This window comes from Oncorhynchus clarkii, chromosome 17 (genome assembly GCF_045791955.1).
Source record: "Oncorhynchus clarkii lewisi isolate Uvic-CL-2024 chromosome 17, UVic_Ocla_1.0, whole genome shotgun sequence".
Taxonomy (NCBI): domain Eukaryota; kingdom Metazoa; phylum Chordata; class Actinopteri; order Salmoniformes; family Salmonidae; genus Oncorhynchus; species Oncorhynchus clarkii.
In genome coordinates this window covers 71,855,287-71,867,180 of record NC_092163.1, presented here as the reverse complement: position 1 = coordinate 71,867,180, position 11,894 = coordinate 71,855,287, and positions in this window count along the sequence as shown.

Sequence of the window (11,894 nt, the reverse complement as noted above, 5' to 3'; positions counted from 1 at the left end):
TGTTTTTGCACACGCAGACAGATGGGCTCATCGAGCGGTTCAATAAAAAGCTCAAACAAATGCTGCGGAAGGTCATCGAGCAGAATGGGAAGAACTGGGACCAGCTACTACCCCATCTAATGTTCTCAATCCGAGAACTACCCCAGTCCTCCACTTGTTTTTCCCCTTTCAAACTCCTTTAAGGGAGGAGGCCACACGTCCTACTGGACCTCGCCAAGGAGGTGTGGGAAGCCCAGCCGACCCCCTTACGCGGCGTGGTAGAGCACATGGAAATGATGAGGGAGTGGATGACAGCCATATGGCCCATGGTAGGGAACATATGGAAAAGGCCCAATGCGCCCAAGCCTAGGTCTACAATCGAGGAACCCAGCCCCGAGAATTCCAGGTGGGAGACAGGGTGTTGGTCTTAATCCCCACGGCTTAAAGTAAGTTCCTGGCAACATGGCACAGGCCCTATGAGATGATAGAGAAGCTGGGACGTGTCAATACCGCGTACGGCAGCCGGGGAGACGGAAACCCCAACAGATTTACCTCGTGAACCTGTTGAAGAAGTGGCACGAGAGGACAGCCTTGGCCATGTTATGGTACGAACCCAGGATGCCAACGGTATCAGTGGTGGTCCCGAGCAATGAGGACCTTGACCCGGCCCAGAAGCAAGAGCTCAGGGAGCTCTTCGATCGGGAACACAGCGCTGTTCTCTGAGAAGCCGGGCCGCAAGACCCTCATTGAACACCACATCCATACCCGGCCCGGGGAAACGGTACGAAAGAGGCCATATTGGATTGCTGAGGCCCGAAGGAAGGCTGTGAAGCAGGAAGTGAAGGTTATACTGAGGATGGGGGTTGTTGAAGAGTCCAACAGTGCATGGTGCAGTCCCATCATGTTGGTGCCCAAACTGGACAGTAGCCTGTGCTTCTGTAATGATTTCCGTGGTGTGAACGACATCAGTTTGTTCGACGCCTACCCCATGCCGAGGGTGGACAAGCTCATTGACCAATTGGGAAAGGCCCGGTTCATCAGCACCCTTGACCTGACCAAAGGATATTGGCAGGTACCGTTGGCAGCCTCCTCCCGGGAGAAGATGGCGTTTTTGACACCAGATGGATTATATCAGTACCAGGTACTCCCCACATTCCAGCGCCTGATGGACAAACTACTTCGACCCCACCAGCAGTACGCAGTGACCTATTTGGATGATATCATCATCCACAGCCAAGGTTGGGAAGAGCACCTGACGCGCCTGATGCTCTCAGACAAGCCAGGGTTGACAGTGAACCCCCAGGAAATGCAAACTAGTGTTCGAGGTGGTGGAGTACCTGGGATATTTGATCGGACGGGGGAACGTCAAGCCCCAGGAGCGGTACGTGACTGGCCCGTTCCACTCACCAAGACACAGGTCAAGTCCTTCCGGCCTGGGATTGGCAAGATACTATAGCCGGTTTATCCCCAACTTTGCGGCTATAGCTTCCCCCCTCACTGATCTAACCAGGGCCCGCCTCCCGAAAACAGTGAAATGGACAGACCAGACCGAAGCGGCATTCAGGCGGCTGAAGGAAGCGATGTTCTCCCATCCGATTCTCGTAACGCATGATTTCCAGGTGCCTATGTTGGTCCAGACGGATGCATGTGATGTTAGGCTAAGGGCCGTTCTGTCCTAGATACACAATGGGGAGGAGCACCCCATCATGTACATAAGCCGAAAGCTGATACCCAGAGAGAAAAAGTACTCTATTGTTGAGAAAGAGTGTCTAGCGTTGAAGTGGGCGCTAGACACTCTTAAGTATTACCTGTTAGGTACCCACTTCACCCTGTTCACTGACCATGGGAGGGGGAGGGGGGGGGTGTGGCGCACAGCAGGTCAGCCACCAGGGGGAGACTCGCCGAGGTCTGGTGACAGACGGAGTATACATCATGAGGCGATGGCTCCCTCTGCTAGACGTGCCAGGTCTAATATACATACAGTGCCTTGCGAAAGTATTCGGCCCCCTTGAACTTTGCGACCTTTTGCCACATTTCAGGCAATTCATCCAAAGTGAAAATACTGCCTCCTATCCCCAACAAGTTAAAGCTTGGTCGCAAATGGGTCTTCCAAATGGAAAATGACCCCAAGCATTCTTCCAAAGTTGTGGCAAAATGGCTTAAAGACAACAAAGTCAAGGTATTGGATTGGCCATCACAAAGCTTTGACCTCAATCCTATTGAACATTTGTGGGTAGAACTGAAAAAGCATGTGCGAGCAAGGAGGCCTACAAACCTGATTCAGTTACACTAGCTCTGTCAGGAGGATGGGCCAAAACTCACCCAACTTATTGTGGGAAGCTTGTGGAAGGCTACCCAAAACATTTGACATAAGTAAAATAATTTAAAGGCAATATTACCAAATTCTAATTGTGTGTATGTAAACTTCTGACCCACTGGGAATGTGCTGAAAGAAATAAAAGCTGAAATAAATCATTCTCTCTACTATTATACTGACATTTCACATTCTTAAAATAAAGTGGTGATCCTAACTGACCTAAGACAGGGAATTTTTACAAAGATTAAATGTCAGGAATTGTGATAAGCTGTGTTTAAATGTATTTGGCTATGGTGTATGTAAAACTTCCAACTTAAACATTTTTTTAACGTAATTTAAAAAATAAATATATTTTTATTTCACCTTTATTTAACCAGGTACGCTAGTTGAGAACAAGTTCTCATTTACAACTGCTCCCTGGCCAAGATAAAGCTAAGCAGTGCGACACAAACAACAACACAGTTACAAATGGAATAAACAAACACACAGTCAATAACACAATGTGTGTGCAAATGAGGTAAGATAAGGTAGGTAAGGCAATAAATAGGCCATAGTGGTGAAATAATTACAATTTATCAATTAAAGGAGTGGAGTGATAGATGTGCAGAAGATGAATGTGCAGTAGAGATACTGGGTTGCAAAGGAGCAACAACAAAAAAATAACAGTATGGGGATGAGGGAGTTGGATGGGCTATTTACAGATGGGCTATGTACAGGTGTAGTGATCTGTGAGCTGCTCTGACAGCTGGTACTTCAATTTAGAGAGGGAGATATTAGTCTGCAGCTTCAGTGATTTTTGCAATTCGTTCCAGTCATTGGTAACAGAGAACATGAAGGAAAGGCGGCCAAAAGAGGAATTGGTTTTTGGGGTGACCAGTGAAATATACCTGCTGGAGCGCATGCTATGGGTGGGTGCTGCTATGGTGACCAGTGAGCTGAGATAAGGCGGGGCTTTACCTAGCAAAGACTTGTAGATGACCTGGAGCCAGTGGGTTTGACAAAGAATATTAAGCGAGGGCAAGCCAACGAGAGCATACAGGTCGCAATGGTGGGTAGTATATTGGGCTTTAGTGACAAAATGGATGGCACTGGGATAGACTGCATCCAATTGGCTGAGTAGAGTGTTGGAGGCTATTTTATAAATGACATCGCCATAGTCAAGGATCGGTAGGATAGTCAGTTTTACGAGGGTATGTTTGGCAGCATGAGCGAAGGATGCTTTGTTGCGATATAGGAAGCCGATTCTAGATTTAATTTTGGATTGTAGTTGCTTAATGTGAGTCTGGAAAAATAGTTCACAATATAACCAGAAACTTAGGTATTTTTAGTTGTTCACATATTCTAAGTCATAACCGTCCAGAGTAGTGATGCTGGATGGGCGGGCAGGTGCGGGCAGCGATCGTTTGAAGACCATGCATTTAGTTTTACTTGCATTTAAGAACAGTTGGAGGCCAAGGAAGGAGAGTTGTATGGCATTGAAGATCGTCTGGAGATTAGTTACAACAGTGTCCAAAGAAGGGCCAGAAGTATACAGAAGGGTGTCTTCTGTGTAGAGGTGAATAAGATAATCACCAGCCGCAAGAGCAACATCATTGATGTATACAGAAAAAAGAGCCCGAGATTAGAACCCTGTGGCACCCCCATAGAGACTGCCAGAGTTCCGGACAACGGGCTTTCCGATTTGTCACACTGAACTCTGCCAGAGAATTAGTTGTTGAACCAGGCGAGGCAGTCATTTGAGAAAACGAGGCTGTTGAGTCTGCCGATAAGAATGTGGTGATTGACAGAGTCGAAAGCCTTGGCCAGGTCATTGAATACAGCTGCACAGTATTGTCTCTTATCGATTGCGGTTATGATATCGTTTAGGAACTTGAGCGTGGCTGAGGTACACCCATGACCAGCTCTGAAAACAGATTGCATAGCGAAGAAGGTACGGTGGGATTTGAAATGGTCGGTGATCTGTTTGTTAATTTGGCTTTCGAAGACCTTAGAAAGGTAGAGTTGGATAGATATAGATCTTTAACAGTTTGGGTCTAGAATGTCTCAACCTTTGAAGAGGATGATGACCGCGGCAGCTTTCCAATCTTTGGGTATCTCAGACGATACGAAAGAGAGTTTGAACAGGCTTTTAATAGGGGTTTCAAGAATTGCAGTGGATAATTTTAGAAAGAGATGGTCCCGATTGTCTAGCCCGGCTGATTTGTCGGGGTCCATATTTTGCAGCTGTTTCAGAACATCGGCTATCTGGATTTTGGTGAAGAAGAAATGGGCAAGTTGCTGTGGGGGGTGCAGGGCTGTTGACCAGGGCAAGGGTAGCCAGGTGCAAAGCATGGCCAGCCGTAGAAAAATTATTCTTGAAATTCTCAATAATAGTGGATTCATCGGTGGTGACAGTGTTTCCTAGCCTCAGTGCAGTAGGCAACTGAGAGGGGGTGCTCTTATTCTCCATGGACTTTACAGTGTCCAATAATTTTTGGGAGTTTGTGCTACATGATGCAAATTTCTGTTTGAAAAGATAGCCTTTGCTTTCCTAACTGCCTGTGTATATTGGTTCCTAAGTTCCCTGAAAAGTTGCATATCGCGGGGGCTGTTCGATGCTAATGCAGTACGCCACAGGATGTTTTTGTGCTGGTCAAGGGCAGTCAGGTCTGGAGTGAACCAAGGGCTATATCTGTTCCTGGTTCTAAATGTTTTGAATGGGGCATGATTATTTAAGATGGTGAGGAAAGCACGTTTAAAGAATAAACAGGCATCCTCTACAAACGGAATGAGGTCAATATCCTTCCAGGATACCCGGGCCAGGTCGATTAGAAAGGCCTGCTCGCAGAAGTGTTTTAGGGAGCGTTTGGCAGTGATGAGTGGTGGTCGTTTGACCGCAGACCCATTATGGACGCAGGCAATGAGGCAGTGATCGCTGAGATCCTGGTTGAAGACAGCAGAGGTGTATTTAGAGGGCAGGTTGGTTAGGATGAAATCTATGAAGGTACCCATGTTTACTGATTCCGGTTTGTACCTGGGAGGTTTATTGATCATTTATGTTTTTTTTGTTTTGTTTTTTTTTCACCTTTATTTAACCAGGTAGGCTAGTTGAGAACAAGTTTTCATTTACAACTGCGACCTGGCCAAGATAAATCATAGCAGTGTGAACAGACAACACAGAGTTACACATGGAGTAAACAATAAATAAGTCAATAACACAGTAGAAAAAAAGGAAAAAAATAGTCTTTATACATTGTGTGCAAAAGGCATGAGAAGGTAGGCGAATAATTACAATTGAGGCAGATTAACACTGGAGTGATAAATTATCAGATGGTCATGTGCAGGACTTCCCTGAACAGTTGCATATCGCGGGGACTATTCGATGCTATTGCAGTCTGCCACAGGATGTTTTTGTGCTGGTTGAGGGCAGTCAGGTCTGGAGTGAACCAAGGGCTATATCTGTTCTTAGTTCTGCATTTTTTGAACGGAGCATACTTATCTAAGTAGGTGAGGAAGTTACTTTTAAAGAATGACCAGGCATCTTCAACTGACGGGATGAGGTCAATATCCTTCCAGGATACCCGGGCCAGGTCGATTAGAAAGGCCTGCTCGCAGAAGTGTTTTAGGGAGCGTTTGACAGTGATGAGGGGTGGTCGTTTGACTGCGGGCCCTTAGCGGATACAGGCAATGAGGCAGTGATCGCTGAGATCTTGATTGAAGACAGGTGTATTTGGAGGGCCAGTTGGTCAGGATAACGGGAGTGTGAGATATTGTGAGATTGAGGGCATCTAGTTTAGATTGTAGGACGGGCGGGGTGTTAAGCATGTCCCAGTTTAGGTTACCTAGCAGTACAAGCTCTGACGATAGATGGGGTCAAGGAATTCACATATGATATCCAGGGCACAGCTGGGGGCAGAAGGTGGTCTATAGCAAGCAGCAACGGTGGGAGACTTGTTTCTGAAAAGGTGGATTTTTAAAAGTAGAAACTCAAAAAGTTTTGGCACAGACCTGGATTGTATTACAGAACTCTGCAGGCTATCTCTTCAGTAGATTGCAACTCTGCATGCTTATTCATTTCTGTCTTGTCAGAAAATGTTATAGTTAGGGATTTAAATTTCAGGATTTTTTGGTGGTCTTCCTAATCCAGGATTCTGACACGGCTAGGACATCCGGGTTGGCAGAGTGTGCTAAAGCAGTGACTAAAACAAACTTAGGGAGGAGGCTTCTAATGTTAACAAGCATTAAACTAAGGCTTTTATGGCTACAGAAGTCAACAAATGAGAGCACCTGGGGAATGGCAGTGGAGCTAGGCACTGCAGGGCCTACATCAACAGAGGAATAGAGCAGGAGTAGGATAATGGCACGGCTAAAGGCTATAAGAACGGGTCGTCTAGTCCATTCAGAATAGAGATTAAAAGGAGCAGGTTTCTGGGCATGGAAGAATAGATACAATGCATAATGTACAGATAAAGGTATGGTAGGATTTTAATACAGTGGAGGTAAACCAAGGGATTGAGTGACAATGAGAGAGGTATTGTCTCCAGAGACACCATTTAAACCAGGTGAGGTCACTGCATGTGTGGGAGGTGGAACAAAAGGGCTAGCTAAGGTATATTGAGCAGGGCTGGAGGCTCTACAGTGAAATAAGACAATAATCCCTAACCAAAACAGCAATGGACAAGGCATTTTGACATTAGGGAGAGGTATGCGTAGCCGAGTGATCATGGGGTCTAGTGAGTAGCGAGGCGAGCTGGAGACACGTTGATTCAGACAGCTAGCGGGCTGGGGCTAGCAGGCTAGCAGAAGTGCCTTAGGGGGACATCGCGACGGAAGAGTCAGTTGTAGCCCCTTCGGGCATTTACGTCAGCAGACTAGTCATGATGGATCGGCAGGGCTCAGTTTAGTAACAGGGTCCAGGCCAATTGGCAAAATAGGTATTGTAGCCCAAGAAAATAGGCTGATGGACCTCTTCAGCTAACAGTCTGATATGCTCTAGACAGCTAGCAGACCGCGGCTAGCAGGCTAGCAAATGGGCATTCAGGGGACGTTGCGACGTTGAAAACCCCCTCGGGCGGATTACGTCGGTAGACCAGTTGTGAAGGATCGGCGGGGCTCCGTATCGGCAGTAAAGGGGTCCAGTCCAATTGGTAAAATAGGTAATGTAGCCCAAGGAAGTGGCTGATGGACCTCTTCAGCTAGCCGGGAGATGGGCCTAGCATAGGCTAGCTCCAGGCTAATTGGTGCTTGCTTCGGGGCAGAGACGTCAGCCAGGAGTAGCAACTCGGACAGCAGCTAGCTAGCTACGATGATCCAGGTGGAAAGTTTCAGATCTTGCGGTAGAAATCCGGAGATGTGGGGAAAAAGAGTCCGGTATGCTCTGGTTTGAATCGCGCTGTGCAGACTGCCAGGAGCTGTCCGGGCTAAAGGTTAGCTGATTACCGCTAGCAGTGGCTAGCTGACTACTAGCTAGTAGCTAGTTAGCTGGCTAGCTTCTGTTGGGGGTTCCGGTTCTAACGTAAAGGAAATAGAAGATCCATACCACATTGGGTGATGCGGGTTGCTGGAGAGTATGTTGGAGTTTAAAAATATTTTAAAAATATATACAAAATATATGTGAAGAAAAAATATAAATACACGGGACACGACAAGATTAAGACAAAGACGCCTGACTGCTACACCATCTCGAATTACATATTAAATACCTTTGACTGGCTCTAAGTGGGTGCTGATCATTGGATGTACTCTGTGTTGTGGTCAGGTGGTCTCCCCACACACAGCCCTCCACAATGACTGCCCACAGGGGTCCCATACTGATCCTGGCCATGTTGGCTGGTCATAGCATCACTTCACCAAGAGAATTTCCCACACATGATCTCAACCCTCAACTGGGCTCCTCAACCTGTTAATCAGATTTCTAGCAGGGCAGCAGGTCTCCGCCACTACCACCCACCCCACCAGGACAAGACATCCTGACCCGCCACCCTACCCTCTCCCCCCATTACAGCTTACACTAATCAGCTCTGCACCATCTGGGGACTTTTCAATCCATTTTAGAAGAAATTGTGAGTTCTGATAGGTTTGGAGTGTCAACTTCTATCCAAAGTGTGCTCTGACCTGGCCACGATAAGAAATAAGATTCAACATTCATCCTAGTATATGAACGTAAACCTGTGTGTGTTTACCAATGGTGGAGAATGGTGTCATAGCATATTACTAGTCATATGATGCACAGTTGTAGTTCTCACTTTCTACCACTTGATGCTGCTGAATGTCAGTATACCACAAGCATTGCAGGAGCCAGCACCACCACATGGGGGCGCAATGTACGGATGTCCCAAGGAACCCAGACAGCACAGATCATTTAACCAAAGGGGTAGTCAATCACAGGCCCCTACAATATTTACTTTCTATGTTTCTTTAAGCAAAATGTGTGATGATCATGTGTTATTCATTATGAATATGTACTTACATTGCATTTAGGCTTCACTCTAACTGATAACTGTAACTACATTTTCATTAATTGTACTATATTATTAGTCAATATAATACTGGTGGTGAAGTAGTAAATGGGCAAGGGAAAGGGGGATACCTAGTCAATTGTACAACTGAATGCATTCAACTGAAATGTGTCTTCCGCATTTAACCCAACCCTCCTGAATCAGAGAGGTGTGGTAGTAATGTATTGTTAGTCAAATCAACAGGTAGTAGTAGTAGTAGGTCATATGCTAGTAGTAGTAGTAGTAGTAGTAGTCATAGTAGTATTAGTATTAGTCATAGTAGTATTAGTAGGAGCAGTAGTAGAAGTAGTAGTGGTAGTAGTATTAGACATAGTAGTAGTAATATTAGTAGGAGTAGTAGTGGTAGTAGTATTAGACATAGTAGTAGTACTATTAGTAGGAGTAGTAGTAGTAGATCATATGCTAGTAGTATTAGGAGTAGTGTTCATAGTAGTAGTAGCAGTAGCACTAGTAGTGTTGGTAGTAGTATTAGTTGTATTAGTAGGACATATGCTAGTAGTAGTAGCAGTAGTAGTAGTAGATCATATGCTAGTATTAATAGTAGTAGTAGTAGTAGCTAGTGTTAGTAGTATTGGTTGTAGTATTCGTTGTATTAGTAGGGCATGTGCTAGTAGTAACAGTAGTAGTTTTAATAGTAGTAGGTGTAGTAGTAGTAGTAGTAGTAGTAGTAGCAGCAGCATTAGTAGTATTCATAGTAGTATTAGTAGTAGTAGTAGTAGTAGTAGTACTAGTATTAGTTGTAGTAGTAGTAGATGTAGTATTTGAAGTAGCAGTATTATTATTATTAGTAGTACTAGTATTAGTTGTAGTAGTATTTGTAGTAGCAGTATTATTAGTTGAATTAGTCAAATTAGTAGTAGTAGTAGTAGTAGTAATCTAATTGTTTGTTGTATCAGTAGGCATAACCAGTAACATCAGTCATACTGTAGTAATGATAGTATCACTTGTACCATATACAGCCTTTACAGTATACAGCCTTTACACTATACAGCCTTTACAGTATATAGGGCTGTAGGTCACATGTACTGTACATGTAATCTGCAGACTGCACCTGTCTGTGTTTCAACAGTAAATCAGTATTCAGGCTATTCAATGAAAGCCCCCTCCTCCCGTCCCCTCCTCTCTCCTCTCTGTTTGGCCCCTCACACTGGCCAGCCTGTTGCCTGTTGAAAAGAGTCTAGACTAATGGCTTTGCTGCCATTTCTGTAAACCCTTGACAGTAACACAGCACTTGGCAGACAGCCTAAGGAAGGCCAATGACCTCAGGGGTGTTGGGGAGAGGGCGTCAAGAGCTTAAAGAGACAGTAATCCTAGCTGACTGTAACTGGGGGAATGGGGGGGATAGTGTGTGTGTTCACAGCAATTTGACATGTATTGTAGGCCTACTGTTGTTATTCGTGCTGAATGTGTTACTCATGACAGGATGGGGGTTAACATCGCATCCATAATGATAAGTAGGCAAGACATACCAAGAAAACCTAGTTAAAGCAACATTCTGACACATCAACAACTGTAACAACAAAACAGAACAAAATCAAAACACAAAATACACTGCTCAAACATAAAAGGGCAGGACAGGAGACTCGTTCTTAAGGTTGCGCAAACAGTGACCTGGCAGGAAACTATGTTATTAAGTACACAAAGCCAGGTACTGCTCCAGGGGAGTTTTGTCAGTTTGCCAGTTATGGCCGAACCAGCAGGCAGTGTGGTTGAGGAAGGGGAGAACGACTGGCTCCTCTCATTGAAGCCACGGAGTTCAAGGCCAACCACTGTACTATAGGCATTGTTTTATTAAAGAAACAGGATGCAAATATTTGTGCTAAATATTTGTGTAAATAAATAAAAATCCAAGGCATTCAAGGTACCACTAATTGCTTCTAATACACCAGATGTATATCCTTGAACTGATTATTTTAAAATCACACACAGAAGACGTTATAACGATAATTTAGTTGCTAATGGCAGCCTGCCTACCCAGGTCGGCCTTCAACTGGAGTTATTTAATGAGAGGGGGCAGCACTGAGCTAGCCTGAAACGTCACTTCCTGGAGTAGCTCAAACTGCGCATTTTATGTCTCCATGAGACACCATCTTAACTGACTTCCTTGGGTTCAAATGTGCTATTGAGTCCTCACATTGGTATGAATGGTGTCACGTGATCGATTACTTTGTCCATTTATATACAATCTTTGGGTTGAGGACATGAACCCTGTGCACTGTAAAGGTGAATCATACACACACAGAGAGAGAGAGAGAGAGAGAGAGAGAGAGAGAGAGAGAGAGAGAGAGAGAGAGAGAGAGAGAGAGAGAGAGAGAGAGAGAGAAAGAAAGAAAGAAAGAAAGAAAGAAAGAGAGAGATGTTGTATCTCAGGAAGGGCAAACAATGAAGATGAAACAGGAAGATGTGGGCTGAATGAATCAGGGCCTGAAGGAACTGCTGTTCAGAGGAGAGTTGAAGACAGGGAAAATGGCAGGTCTCTTTACTATTCACTATAAACAACATCATGTTCTAGAACCACCAGCACCAGGCTCTCAGGGCAATATAATAGAATAATAATACACAACAGGAATCCCTGATCTATGATCGTTGTGCATGGAGCGTTTCTCGTACACTGGATTCCAAATCAACCACGAGACCCCTCAGAACAAGAATAAACTGACGACTTTCAGAATTTCTGGCCATTTTGAGCCTGTAATCGAACCCACAAATGGTGATGCTCCAGATACTCAAATAGTCTAAAGGAGGACAGATGTATTGCTTCTTTAATCAGAACAACAGGTTTCAGCTGTGGTAACATCATTGCAAAAGGGTTTTCTAATGATCAATTAGCCTTTTAAAATGATCAACTTGGATTAGCAAACACAACGTGCCATTGGAACACAGGAGTGAGGGTTGCTGATAATGGACCTCTGTAAGCATATGTAGATATTCCATAAAAAATCAGCCGTTTCCAGCTACAATAGTTATTTACAACATTAACAATGTCTACACTGTATTTCTGATCAATTTGATGTTATTTTAATGGACCAAAAATTGTATTTTCTTTTAAAAACAAGGACATTTCTAAGTGACCCCAAACTTTTGAACGGTATTGTATACTA